This window comes from Myripristis murdjan, chromosome 2 (assembly GCF_902150065.1).
Source record: "Myripristis murdjan chromosome 2, fMyrMur1.1, whole genome shotgun sequence".
NCBI classification, from domain to species: domain Eukaryota; kingdom Metazoa; phylum Chordata; class Actinopteri; order Holocentriformes; family Holocentridae; genus Myripristis; species Myripristis murdjan.
The window spans coordinates 20,036,406-20,050,522 of NC_043981.1; the positions used below are offsets into that span (position 1 = coordinate 20,036,406).

A 14,117-nucleotide genomic window follows, 5' to 3' on the forward strand; every position below is an offset into this window, starting at 1 on the left:
GATGAAGCGCTCACCAGCAACTAAAAGCCAGTTTAAGATTTACTCCAGTTTTGTCTCATGCTTGGTCACGCTCTCTTTTTCTCTTCATTGCTTCCTCTGTCAGCATGTTTGTTGGGTCTCTTGGGCTCTGTTATGATTTCTGTACTGAGAACAGCTGGTGGTGTTGCTGCGGCTGAGGTGATGATGTCATGATGATGCTGAGGTGATGATGTCATGCCGTAAAGCGGTACGCCTGTCTCCGGCTTTCAGAGCGCACAGTGGCCATGACAGAGGCACCACTCTACTCATTACATGACAGTGTGACATTAAAATGAGGCTGATGCTGTTATTTTTAGGCAAAACTGTTACATAGTGTTTTGAGGTTAGGATTAGCGTTAGGTTCAGGTTAGCGTTAAGGTTAGGATTAGGCATAAACTGGTTATGGTTAAGATCAGGGAAAGGCTGCAGAGAATGAATGTAAATTTGTTGCTGTACCAGGAAACACAAACTGACTTTCTGTATCCATGCTGAAAATTCATTTTCCCACAATGCTTTGACCTGATGGGGGGCTAAGTTAGACCTGGTGGTCCACTGGGCTTGTAAAACACAGGTGGAAACCCTGTGCTGTAAATACTGATAGATGATAATAACCAGTGATTTTCACAACCAGCAGCAGCTCATTCAGTTAGCCGTTAGCAAACAGTTAGAAAAGCAAGGTGAGTTTGTTTCCAGATGAATGAGATGTTCTATAAAATATCATTAATACTGTTAAACAACAAAACCACTGAGACAATCTGTACAGCTACAAAACTGTCAGGTCTGTACACATGAATATTAAACTTCCTCCTGGTGCTGCTGTCACCTGTGGAGTGTTTTCACTCTCCCTTCACAGGTTTTCTTATGCCCCTTTTCCACTAGTACCTACTCAGCTCGACTCAGCTCGACTCGGCTCGACTCTACTCGGTTTAAGAGCTTTTCCATTAGGTCGTAGTTCCTGCTAGCAGGTCCCATTTTGGGACCTACTCAGCCGGGGTTCCAAGCGAGCTGAGTCGAGCTGAGTCGAGCTGAAAATGTGACGTTAACGCCGTGCAGGCAACTGATTGGACAGGGAGTGACGAGAGCGACTCCCGCACGAAAACAAAACCCGACATTTAAAAAAAAAAAAAAAAAAACGGCAACAGCGGCCGTGCGCATTGATCGTCAGTGAAGTTGTCAAAGTCGGAAAATGGCAAGCAAACCGCTGCCGCGGTCAAATAAAGACATGGAGACTTTTCTGTGCTTGGTGGCGGCCCAAAGAATCCAGAGGGAGCTGGACAGTGCGCCGCCTTGCTAAGATGACTCCACCCACGGCGAGGTGCTACTCAACTGTAATGGAAAACCACCTAAACCGTGTCGAGGCGAGTAGAGTCGAGCCGAGTAGATACTAATGGAAAAGGGCCATAAGTGTGCACTGTGCATCTTTCACCTTTAGGGGTGCATCAGTATGGTGGCTGACCCACTTCTAGTGGCTGCAACCAGGGGCGCCGCCAGGGATTTTGGGCCCCATGAGGCCCCAAAAGAAATCTGATTTTATAGCTGGCCAATAGGCCGGTGAAAAATTTTGATGCTGTTTTATATAAAACTATGCATTTTAATGATATTTTTGACTATCATTCCCACCATTATTCTCACTACCCTCAGTGCAATCTTCATTTTCCTTCTTTACTTCCATCATCCTCTATCACTTCTTCCTGCTCACTATCTGCTACAAGGACACAACCCTCTACGAAAGCATGAAACATAGGATTCATATTAGCCTCTTAACCTGCTTATAGCCTAATAGTGTTTTTTGTATTGCACTTTGTTTTTGATTGATTGTTATGTTGTATTGATTGTTTTTATCGTACTTTTGTATGGTGACCTTGAGTGTCCTGAAAGGCGCCCTTAAATAAAATGTATTCTTCTTCTTCTTGTTATTATTATTCAATAAAACAGGTTACTTTATGTTAGCTCCTTTCAGTTGAAACTGCATAACTTTTATTTGCCACTATATGAGCTCACCTTGTGTCGCGTCCTCAGTAACATCATCAGGAGATGAGGGACCTGCTGCTGCTCCACTCTCCGTGGCTGTGTCTGAAACTGAGGGTCATGTAGTTCATGATGTTAAGCTTTGCTAGGTAATATTGATGGATAATGTTACATGACATTGTTGCTATGATGCTGATTAATTCATGTTATGTAAAAATACATGCCCCAAGCTATCCTGGTTGACTGCCTCCAAGCAACATACCAATATTAGTTTAAACCAGTCTTAAACAGTGTTAGCAAGTTGTGATACAGGATTGGCATAACAACCTCTTAACCTGCTTATAATATAACATATAGACCTTGATGATGAGACACCCCCTTTTTCTCTTTTTGAAGCATTTTTTGAAGACCGAATCTTATTTTTATAAAGACAAGAATTAAATCTCGACAAAACAAGGTAACGTGATATCTTTAAATGAAATTGTCTTGTTTGAATAGGCTAGAAATTAAACTGCAGCCTACTGGTAGGTCTATTTCTAACATAATTTAACCATCCAAATGTGAAAAACAGAACCACATGTTTATTTTAATTATACTCTCGCCTCACTGATCATCTAGAGCTTAAAGTTGGAATTATTCTCCACCTCAGCTCTTGGCTCTCTTGGCCTACTTTTAACCCTCTGAAAATGATGCTGGATCATCTGGCATTAACATTACTGTCTTCTGAAGGCCGTCACAGGCTCAGTTTGTAAAATTTTTGTAAGCCATAAGCATCATAGAAATCTTGAAATTGAATCTGCTGACACCAAACATGTCATGCTAGCTTAGTGGGAAAGGAGCTAAATATCGCTCCACATTTGAAGTGTTTTTAGGTTTTAGGATGAGGATGAGGAACCTGCTGCTGCTGAAGCTGAGCTGGATTCATGGCTGTCTGACTGCCTTCAGCCTTTCCAACTGCTGACATTTATTAGCTTTAACTGTTCTTAAACTGTGTGAGCTGTGAACTGTGCTCACCTTTCTTCTGAAAGAAATTAGTCAGGAGTTGTCTTCCCTCTCCTTGCTTTCTTTACCTTTCTGCTTTTTCTTTTCTTTTAAGGCTCCCTGATTTTGCCTTCTTGGGGAAAGACATGTCTCTACTCTGCCTGACCAGCAGCCACTCAGCTCCTTGAGCCGCTTCAGGGACATATACTCGCGGACTGAACCATTATGTATTGTACGGGGCGAGAGGGGCCTCACAGAGCCTCCACTATTATTTTTATACAGAGTAAGGTCTCTCATCTGATTTATTCAGCCAATTTTAAGTTACTTATGACACTAATTACTTAGAAACAGAAAATAAAATAAAAACAACATTTTTATTTCAGGCTTTTCGAGGGCCCCCTCCCCCATTGTGGCCCTGGGTAATTAGTCCCGCTTTTCCCCCCACTACGACGCCCCTGAATGCAACTATAGTGAACCTCAACTTCTTCATTTGGAGATCAGTAACATGCGTTAAAATCCAGCAGGCATTCCAGTTTTGCTGTTTTCCTGATGACTGTATAACATTCATAAGTACAGGCCCTGAAAAGGCAGCCTGTCTCTCTTCACCTGTTTACTGTCTAGATGCAGGCCAATAAAAGTAAACTTAAAATGATACAGCTTTCACTCTATAAACTAAAGGTATAAAGTGCTTGATCACATGATGTGTGAGTTTTATCTTTTCTGGTGTCCCTTTTTCTTTCTTCCCAAGACTTACCCTCAGTTCCTGAGCTGGTGCCTGACAAACACTGGACAAGATCATTTTTGTTCATCTTGCTCAAAACCTTCTTGGTGACCTCCAAAGTGTTTTCGCCATAGGTCTGGACCATCAGGTCCACAGTGACCAGCCTGTTTGCCGTCTCCAGGTCACACTTTGCGATGGCTTTGAAGGGACTCATTATCTCAGGGTCCTTCAGGAACCACTTGAACTCTTCTATTTCTTTTTCTCCCAAATCCTTCAGAACATCAAGGAGCTGCTCTTTAAGTGTTGCCATTGTTGGTCCCTGAGAAAAAAAAAAATACAAACAATCCTCCACTCAAACAGCAGCCATGCAATTTTCTGGCAGGAGTAAATAAAGATTCTTGTTATTGCATGTCATCATTTCCAGCAGCATTACAGTCTGTAAGCAACACTGAGGGCACCAGGCTCCTGTCTTTATTTTAAAATCATTTTCAAGACACATCATGTATGGTGTGTCTCCAAGACAACTTTAACTTTGCCCTCAATAAGCTCAATAACGTTGAAAATCATGTCACAATGAATATATAGATCTGCAACAACCAAAAACACATTTTGACAGCCTTTCCTGCCTCCTCATCATCCCAGTCTGCTCTACAGTCATCCAGTTAAGAAACACAGTGCAGGAGCCTGTTCATCAAACCTTTAGGATGATCCCTGGTCGGGTCTTTACCTGCTGGATCACATCCACCTCCAATCAAAGAGACGCTGTAGCTTCACCTGGAGAGGAAACACAGAGAGAGAAGACGATGCTGATTGTCCTTCGTCACTCCGGAGTGTCTGTGCACTTCTGACCTGACAGTACAGTCACTTCCTCATTGCTTCACTTTAAACGTCATCATCACACCATGCACCGCCACTGAAAAGGAAAAAACAGAGTTTACTTTGTTGGTTCTTGTTTTTGTTGTTACCAAATTTGACAATAAAAGCTAAACCTGCGGCAAGGACCATTTAGACTCAACTACCATAATTACAGAGCTCAGTCTCTTTTACTGCCAGGACATGTAAGAGAGGGTGAAGCCACAGGTCGTGCATGTCAGTGTTGGTGATGTGACTTTAACAGAGTCTCAGTCTGCTGGAAGATCAACAGCAGCAACAAGAGAACTGGCGTGCATGACTCAGAGTCTTCAGAGTTTGATGGGGCCAATGAAGTCGTCAGCACTGATGAATATGTTGCAATATATATACAGTATATATATGTACTATATATGTACTGTATATATGTGTGTGTGCGTGTGTATACAAAACTTTTGTATACAGTCATATTAAAAGCTGACCCTCACAATTCCACACAGTAAGACATGTAAGGTAGTACAAGTGAACAATAAATTATAGATTCAAGATTCAATACTTTATTGTTGACAGTCCATCGGAATTTGTTTCAGTGGAGCTTCACACACTGAAGAGGAAACACTCACTCACAATAAAATAAATTCATAAAAGCAAGATAAAATCCAAACTATAAAAATGAATATACACTAAAATAATACTGAGGCACCTGTAGAGGAATTAGCAGCATCAAATAGATTGAAGTGCAATTTAAAAAAAAAAAAGTAGTCCTAACTCATAGAACAGGTCAGATTGTGTTGAGAAGTCGGACAGCCTGTGGATATGTACTGTTCTGAAATCTGGTTGTTCTGGTCTTGATGCTTCTAGTCTTTTTGTGAGGGAGGAAAGTAAAAAAAAAACGCAGTTTGCTGGGTGGGAAGGGTTCTTTAAGATCACAAGGCTCTTCTTGTGCAGCCTAGCCTTGTAGATTTCTGTGATAGATGGCACTTCACCCCCAGTGATCCTTGATGCAGTGCTCACCACCTGATTCAGCTGCCTCTCCTCCTCTGAAGACACTCCCAAACCAGACAGAAATGGCAAAGGTGAGGATGCTCTCAACAGCTGCCTGACAGAACTGCAGCAATCCTTTGCTGGACACATCACACTTTTTCAGCTGCTTTAAGAAGAATAGTCTCTGCAGGGCTTTCTTCAAAACACAGCTGGTGTTGTCCTTCCATTTCAAGGAGGATGAGATGTGAACAGCCACTATTGCCACTTTCCATACCTCAAAAAGTCGCTTGAGAGGCAGAGAATAGGTCCTGTATATTTGTATGACGTGCTGCTGCCTGTCCAAGGAAGCACGCTGAGTCCAGACAAGTTTTATGGATTTTAATGACAATCAGCTACTACAGCGGCTTTACACGCACAGATGATGTTGAATGTGTACACTGAATGGCGAACGTGTATTAAAGCAGGTCATGAACAAAGGTGATAATCAAAGGAGAAAATGCAGAAGAATGCAGTCAACAAAAATTACGGCTACCTAGACTCACCTCTCTCCCCCGTGCAGGTGACGCAGACTAATATAACCTCCCTGCGAGCAATCAACCACAGTGCTCACGTGACCCAAAGCCATGGCCAGTGGAGAACTTAGCCATTTGGGGGCTCCAGGCAAAAAGGCGACAACAAAAGCAAAAAACATGGTCTGCACTTTCACTGTAAACTAACCAAGACCTGTTCACCCTCTCGCCATTTTTCATTAATGTGTAGTATATAATAGTTTGCCTTTGTGAATCTGCGTCCCTTTTCATTTTGTGGAAAATCTTTGTCTTTAACTTGGACTGGCCCCATTTTCACAATTGAGCAGCACTCTATCAGTGAGCTGCTTGGGCCAGAGTGCTGGGTCATCTACAACAGTGTTTCTCAAATAGGGGTACTTGGACGAACTCCAGGGGGTACTTGAGATTTTTTTAAATTATACAACACGTAGATTAGACCAAGCAATCTGATTGATCAATCAGACGTTAGAATGTGCTCAAATGAGCATGACAGCATGGCTAGCCGTGCGCAAATAAAAAATATTGAATCAATCACTGAAAATATTACTCCGCCTATATCTCATTCCCCAACTCTGCGTGGTTTCCATGGCAACACGAAACGTTTCACTAAAACCCCAATCAAAAGCCGCTGTCTACTTTGTTCACCAGCATAATGGAACGTTTTTCTGTCAAATTTGATTTCTTTGGCGACCTAAGTTTGGATAAACGGCTGAACGAGGAAGACAAGACAGAAGAGAAAAAGAAGAGATACGCGAGAGTGACGAGTGAAGAGCTGGATCAGCTGGAGAGGTCAGGAAATGAAGCCGGTACAGCCCGGTCAACGTCTTGGGCCGTCAAATGTCTACAAGACTACCTGACAAACACCGGGCAAACAGCTGATTTCTCAGCTGTAAGGAAAGAAGAGCTGAACAAGATCCTCCGTGAATTTTATGGAGCGGATTCAGCACCACGGACAGTACCTGCTGAGGCGGATTCAGCACCACGGACAGTACCTGCTGAGGCAGATTCAGCACCACGGACAGTACCGGTCAGATTTTCCACGGAGATGTGCGGCTATAACTTTGTTCTTGTTATTAATGTGTTAATGTGGTCAGTTATTAATTAGCCTATTAATCATTATTAATTTGTTTAGTCTTTTTGAGTTTTCTAGGCCATTGATTTAATTAATTTGTCAATTTGTTTGCATCTGTACATTGAAATGAGCATTTAATCATGGGCGTAGATGGCACTGGGGACGGGGGGGACGTGTCCCCTCCAGATTTATAGTGATCCGATCCGTCCCCCTCCCCAAATTGATCAGTATACAATAAACCGATTCAAGAAGGTGGAAGGCTGGAGCCTGGAGCAGATCCTTGCCGAGTTGGCAAAGCAAGATGTTCAATTTTCCACATAATCCTTAATAACACTGCACAGCTGATCCATTAACATCCCGGTGTGTGCTGCTTTACCGTGCCTTACATGCCTACGACTCCGCTGCGCGTCGTGCCTTAGAACGCCCCTCAGCTGTTTTAAAATCACTGTAACCCACGGCTTCTCGGGGCTTATTGCTTAATTAATTTTATCATTATGAATCGGTTAAGTGTGGACCTCTGTTATCATACACATTGTTATCAGGCGCGGGGGTGGGGGGGATCTTTCCTCAAAAGCCCCGGATCTTTTTTGATCTTTATTTTTTCTTTTTATCATTATTTTATTATGCTATACGAACAATGTGCATCTTGTGGAGAAGAAGCGGTGTGTCAATTTTCAAACCGATCGGACTTTGCATTTTTTCGTTACATATCAACATGAATGACTATGACAATAACGTGATTCTTTTTATTCTGCCTGTCATTGGCTAGAAGAAACACACAGTAGCATTTAAGGTTTCTGTAATGTTCGTTTCTTTGCTGTTTTTGTGAATTTGTATTGTAACCCAGGTGCAAACGGCAGCTTGTTGCCTGGTTTCAGGAAGTAGCTTTGCGGCTGCCGAGCTGTGGTTGTGACAGTTTGCTGCCGGTGGGTTTGGAGTTATTAACAGTTTCTGTGTTGATATATCGCTTTATACTCACCGTGAGGAGCCCTAAGTTTTAGGTTATATACAGTGGTGTGAAAAAGTGTTTGCCCCCTCCCTGATTTCTTATTTTTTTGCATGTTTGTCACACTTAAATGTTTCAGATCATCAAACAAATTTAAATATAAGACAAAGATAACACAAGTAAACACAAACTGCAGTTTTTAAATGAAGGTTTTTATTATTAAGGGGGAAAAAAAATCCAAACCTACATGGCCCTGTGTGAAAAAGTGTTTGCCCCCCCTTTTAAACATAACTTCACTGTGGTTTATCACAGCTGAGTTCAATTTCTCTAGCCACAACTGGGCCTGATTACTGCCATACCTGTTCTCAATCAAGAAATCACTTAAATAGGACCTCTCTGACAAAGTGAAGTAAACCAAAAGATCCTCAAAAGCTAGACATCATGCTGAGATCCAAAGAAATTCAGGAACAAATGGGAAAGAAAGTTATTGAGATCTATCAGTCTGGAAAAGGTTACAAAGCCATTTCTAAAGCTTTGAGACTCCAGTGAACCACAGTGAGAGCCATTATTCACAAATGGCGAAAACATGGAACAGTGGTGAACCTTCCCAGGAGTGGCCAGCTGACCAAAATTACCCCAAGAGTGCAGCTACGACTCATCCAAGAGGTCACAAAAGAAGCCAGAACAACATCTAAAGAACTGCAGACCTCACTTGCCTCAGTGAAGGTCAGTGTCCATGATTCAACAATAAGAACGAGACTGGGCAAAAATGGCATCCATGGGAGAGTTCCAAGGCGAAAACCACTGCTGACCAAAAAGAACACAAAGACTCATCTCACATTTGCCAAAAACATCTTGATGATCCCCAAGAGTTTTGGGAAAATATTCTGTGGACTGACGAGACAAAAGTTGAACTTTTTGGAAGGTGTGTGTCCCGTTACATCTGGCATAAAACTAACACAGCATTTCATGAAAAGAACATCAAACCAACAGTCAAACATGGTGGTGGTAGTGTGTTGGTCTGGGGCTGCTTTGCTGCTTCAGGACCTGGACGACTTGCCATAATTGATGGAACCATGAATTCTGCTCTCTACCAGAAAATCCTGAAGGACAATGTCCAGCCATCAGTTCATGACCTCAAACTCAAGCGCACTTGGGTTATGCAGCAGGACAATGATCCAAAACACACCAGCAAGTCCACCTCTGAATGGCTGAAGTAAAACAAAATGAAGACTTTGGAGTGGCCTAGTCAAAGTCCTGACCTGAATCCTATCGAGATGCTGTGGCATGACCTTCAAAAGGCGGTTCATGCTTGAAAACCCTACAATGTAGCTGAATTACAACAATTCTGCAAAGATGAGTGGGCCAAAATTCCTGCACAGCACTGTAAGAGACTCATTACAAGTTATCGCAAACGCCTGATTGCAGTTGTTGCTGCTCAGGGTGGCCCAACCACTTATTAGGTTTAGGGGGCAAACACTTTTTCACACAGGGCCATGTAGGTGTGGATTTTTTTTTTTTGCCTTAATAATAAAAACCTTAATTTAAAAACTGCATTTTGTGTTTACTTGTGTTATCTTTGTCTTATATTTAAATTTGTTTGACGATCTGAAACATTTAAGTGTGACAAACATAAATAAACAAAAATAAGAAATCAGGGAGGGGGCAAACACTTTTTCACACCAGTGTATATATATATATATATATATATATATATATATATATATATATATATATATATATACATATATATATATATATACATATATATATATACATATATATATATATATATATATATATATATATATATATATATATATATATATATATATATTACACACACACACACACACACACACACCACACACACAAGTATTTACAGCTTGGTCCCCCCCAGTTCTAAAGTCCTATCTGCGCCCCTGCATTTAATAAATCAACACATCTGTGAAAGCTGTGGTCTTTATTTCAGAGGTAAATTGATAACAGCCTGAAAAGGTGATTCTATAACTCTGTTCAGCCTTAATGTGGCTGCTTACTGTCCTTACTTTTGCTGCTTCGCCACATTAATCGGAGCTGACGTTAAATTGGAGTGACACACCCCCAGCTGAAATAAAACATCTGCCGGTGAGTTTATGAAAAGACAGATGTTTATTGTGGCGCCTACACTGGAAAGAGGTAGCCTGTATTTAAATATAACTGTTAATATAAGTTGGTTGTAGACAAAGATCAGCTGTGCTGCTGAGTCGTTGTCACGGCAACTGTTAGATTAAAAATGACTGAGAAGTCGGCAGAAGTATAACTATCAGTCCATGAAAAAATATTTTTTCCAGCGGATATTCCAGTTACAAAATGACTGAGCTAGCAGAGCAGTTTTGTGTTGCTGTGTGGTATTTATTCAGTTTTGGGAAATCACGATGTCTAGAAAACATGATAATCCCAAGTTGGCTGACAAGGACTAGTTACCGTCAGATCTCATGTGTTTCCGCTGAAACGGAGAGAGTACCAGAAAAAAACTTTTGTATTTTGAGAGCGACATGCCCACAGTATGAATACATTTTGATTGTATATTTTAGTTTGGTTGGTAATAGTTGTATAATCGCATTATTACAAATAATAAAAACAGTGATGACGCCGACATGGCCTGTATCATGTTTGACACAGCGGTTCACATTCACCTGCTGCATCTCAACAGGGTTTACTCCACAGTCACGTCAATCAACAGATCAATAGATTCACCTTTACCTGTCAACAACACAGGATGTGCTGCTTTTGAAAAATAAAGAACAATAATGAACAATACAGAGAGAGAGAGAGAGAGAGAGAGAGAGAGAGAGAGAGAGAAATTAACTTCAAGAGACAGTAGTACAACATTTCATGTAAAAAAAAAAAAAAAGCTTTTCATAAACATCAGTGTGTTGTCCTTACAGCTTTTGGACACGGAGCACAGACCATTACACTGAGAGGAAGAACAGTAGCCTACAAATGTCGTCTGCTTTCTCTGTGAATTTGAACCCAAGAAATGTGACATCTGAGAGAGAGAGGGGGTGAGATGATCACCCGGTGGGGAAAAGGTGTGTTTCAACATATTTTTGTGGAAACGTCAGTTATTTTATTGCTATATTAACTGTATATTTATAATGAGTTTTTTCTTCTTCATTTCAAATACTGTTATTTTGCAAATGTATGTATTTTTATTTTATTATTATTTGGTCATTCTTTATATGGATCCCATGTAATTTTTTGTTATTAACGTCTTGCTAATTATTTGCTGTATTTTTTTATTATTTGCTCATTATTTTTTTCCCCATGTCTCAGAAAGTAATATAGTGAATTTACGCAGGTGATAGAGGGTTAATAATACACACCCTGAAACACACACACACACACACACACACACACTGAGGCCTGAACCTTACAGTGAAATTTGTCATTTTAATTTGAAGTTGTCATGGCGACCAGTTTCATGCATGCAGCGTTTGGTCTCTGTAAAGGAGCCGGGAGCCGCTGATGATCTGCACAAATACATGCAGATTCTCAAATATATAATATTTGTGAAGCACAAATTCCCTTTAGGAATGCACAAATGAAAGAGTGTGAATGCAGCAAAGCTCATGGACATGTTTCCCTGTTTCTGTCCAATCCAGAGGCTGCGTTCCAGACGCTGCGCTCACCAGCAAATCCTGGTGTCGTCATGAAACCTGCAAATCTTTCTTTCAGTGGTTTTGGTGGCGCACCGTGTTCCCTTCATGTCTTTTTCTTGTTGTTGTTCTCAGAGAACAGAGCCTCAGCACAAAAACACAAACTCCTTTCCATCAAAGCTTCAAAGCAGATGATGCTTTCTTGTTAAGAAGCCACAGGTTTGGCCCTTATTCTCTTTTCTGTGTTGAGGGACCAGAGGCCTGTTCTCACCCTGACAAACAGGAAACACTTTGCTTCCTGTTCAGGCTGCAAAAAGAAAAAGCCACAGGCCTGTTCAGGGCCCTGGGAACACAGGGGGCCCTGCTCACTTCGAAAACTATTAATAGCCTAGATTTGTATTTTTTTTTTATGATTAATTTATTCATTTGTCCATTTTCCAGTGGCAGGTTTCATACACACAGATCAGTCTGTATTTCCTGTGGAATAAACGGAATTAAACGGCTTTAAAAAACGTGCTGTCTGACGTATAGAACTGGCTAACATTTGTTTTAACCGCCTGATGAGATTTTTTTCATCACCACAAAGAAAATGATCACTGCTTTACTTTTTACATTTATTTCTAACAGATGAACTCAACAGTGAAAAACACAGCAGAAAATGGTGTCAGACAAAAGTAGAGACTCACTGCAGAAGCGGAAGTTGGTCTCATAATAACGAGTTTCTTTCTTTCATTCTTTCTTCTTGGACTTGAAGTCAAAGATAAACAGGAATCCTGTCCTGCCGTCCGAACGTGTGCAGCTCTTCTACATCATGACAGTGAGACAGTCCAACATTAATGATCAAGATGAGCCTCCTCGCGGCTCGTCCAAACCTTCAACTAAAGTTTCACTTTCACTTGTGCTGCGTTCACGTCCTCATCGGACTCATGGGAGAATTCAGCAGCTCCTGCCTACATCCCTGTGCTGCTGTTAAAAACTTGTCCCACACATCGCACCCTGGTGTAAGAGTGTGTGTGTTTCAGTGTCTGTTTTAAAATAACGCTACATCTCTGTCATTTGAATACACTGCGCCATGAAATATGTATCCGATCTCAAGCAAAACAAAGCGATTGAAAACGCATAAACATCAGTGTGTTCTCCTTACAGCTTTTGGACACGGAGCACAGACCATTACACTGAGAGGAAGAACAGTAGCCTACAAATGTCGTCTGCTTTCTCTGTGAATTTGAACCCAAGAAATGTGACATCTGAGAGAGAGAGGGGGTGAGATGATCTGCCGGTGGGGAAAAGGTGCATTGAACTTGAATATCTGGAGGTGGAACTTCTAGCCTGAATGACTGCCGTTTGTCTCCAGGTTGATGGGAGGGATCACCTCCTCCGGTCCATCCTCCCTCTGCTGACTGATTTCCGACTGTGGTGGGGAGAAACATTCCTCGCCTTGATGGTTTTAAAAAAAAAATCCACCTTAATGTGCCATGTGAAATGTGTGAACTGTCCTGCATGAAAACCTGAACCCGGAGCTGCTGCGCGTCTTCCGCGCTGGAGAAAGGCGCTCCAGGTCTCCATGCAGCTCCAGCGGCCTCTCTGACGCTGTGTTAGGACGCCACCTGCTGGGCACAAAGAGCCACAGCAGGCTCTGGGGACAGTCAGTGATGCCACACTGGAAATCTGTTTTCACATTTATTCCACATACACATAATCTCTACGGGACAGAATAGAACTGAACTGAATAAAACCACACTGTACAGAGCAGAATAGAACTGAGTAGCACAGAATCCATCTGGGCTAGATCTATTTGAACTTGACTGAGTAGAACAGATCTGAACAGAACAGGTTAGAACTGAACCGAATAGAGCAGATCTGAATTTAATTTAAAGAATAGAACCGGACAGAATAGAACGGAACCAAACAAAGCTGCGTTAAAACGGACAGAACAGATCCGGACTGAATTTAGTGGAAAAGAACCAGACAGAACAGAACAGATCTGAACAGAAGAGGACTGGACAGCATAGAATAAATCTAAACTGTATATAACAGAACAGAAGTAGACAGAATAAAAGATCCAAAGTGAACAGAATCTAGAATAGATCTGAACTCCATGAACCCACAATTTCCGATCTTCACCTTTTGGTAGGCTATTGGTTCATATATATATTATTTTTCCATGTTCATGAACCTAAAGTAACCCTTTCAGATTTATCGGTTCCCTCGGGTTTGAGCCCACAACCTCAGGCCCTTCACACACAGGAGAAACCCTTTGAGCCACTGCGCCTCACAAACCTCAGAGAAAAATGAAACGCCTGTAATACTCAGCGGCTCAAAGAGGTTTTTTTTCCAGCGCTTTTTTAGTATGATTTTTTTTTAAACTTCACATGTTAAGTTGGCCTAT

The 14,117-nt window shown here is 41.5% G+C and overlaps 1 protein-coding gene across 1 annotated transcript in view; it reads right to left on the bottom strand.

Annotated features, from left to right (window-relative positions):
* The window catches only part of LOC115370644 (NACHT, LRR and PYD domains-containing protein 12-like), a gene marked incomplete at its 3' end in the record, with an annotated part of 100,069 nt that overhangs the window by 30,141 nt on the left and 55,811 nt on the right, over nt 1-14,117 (bottom strand). The gene's annotated exons all lie outside the window — the stretch shown is intronic.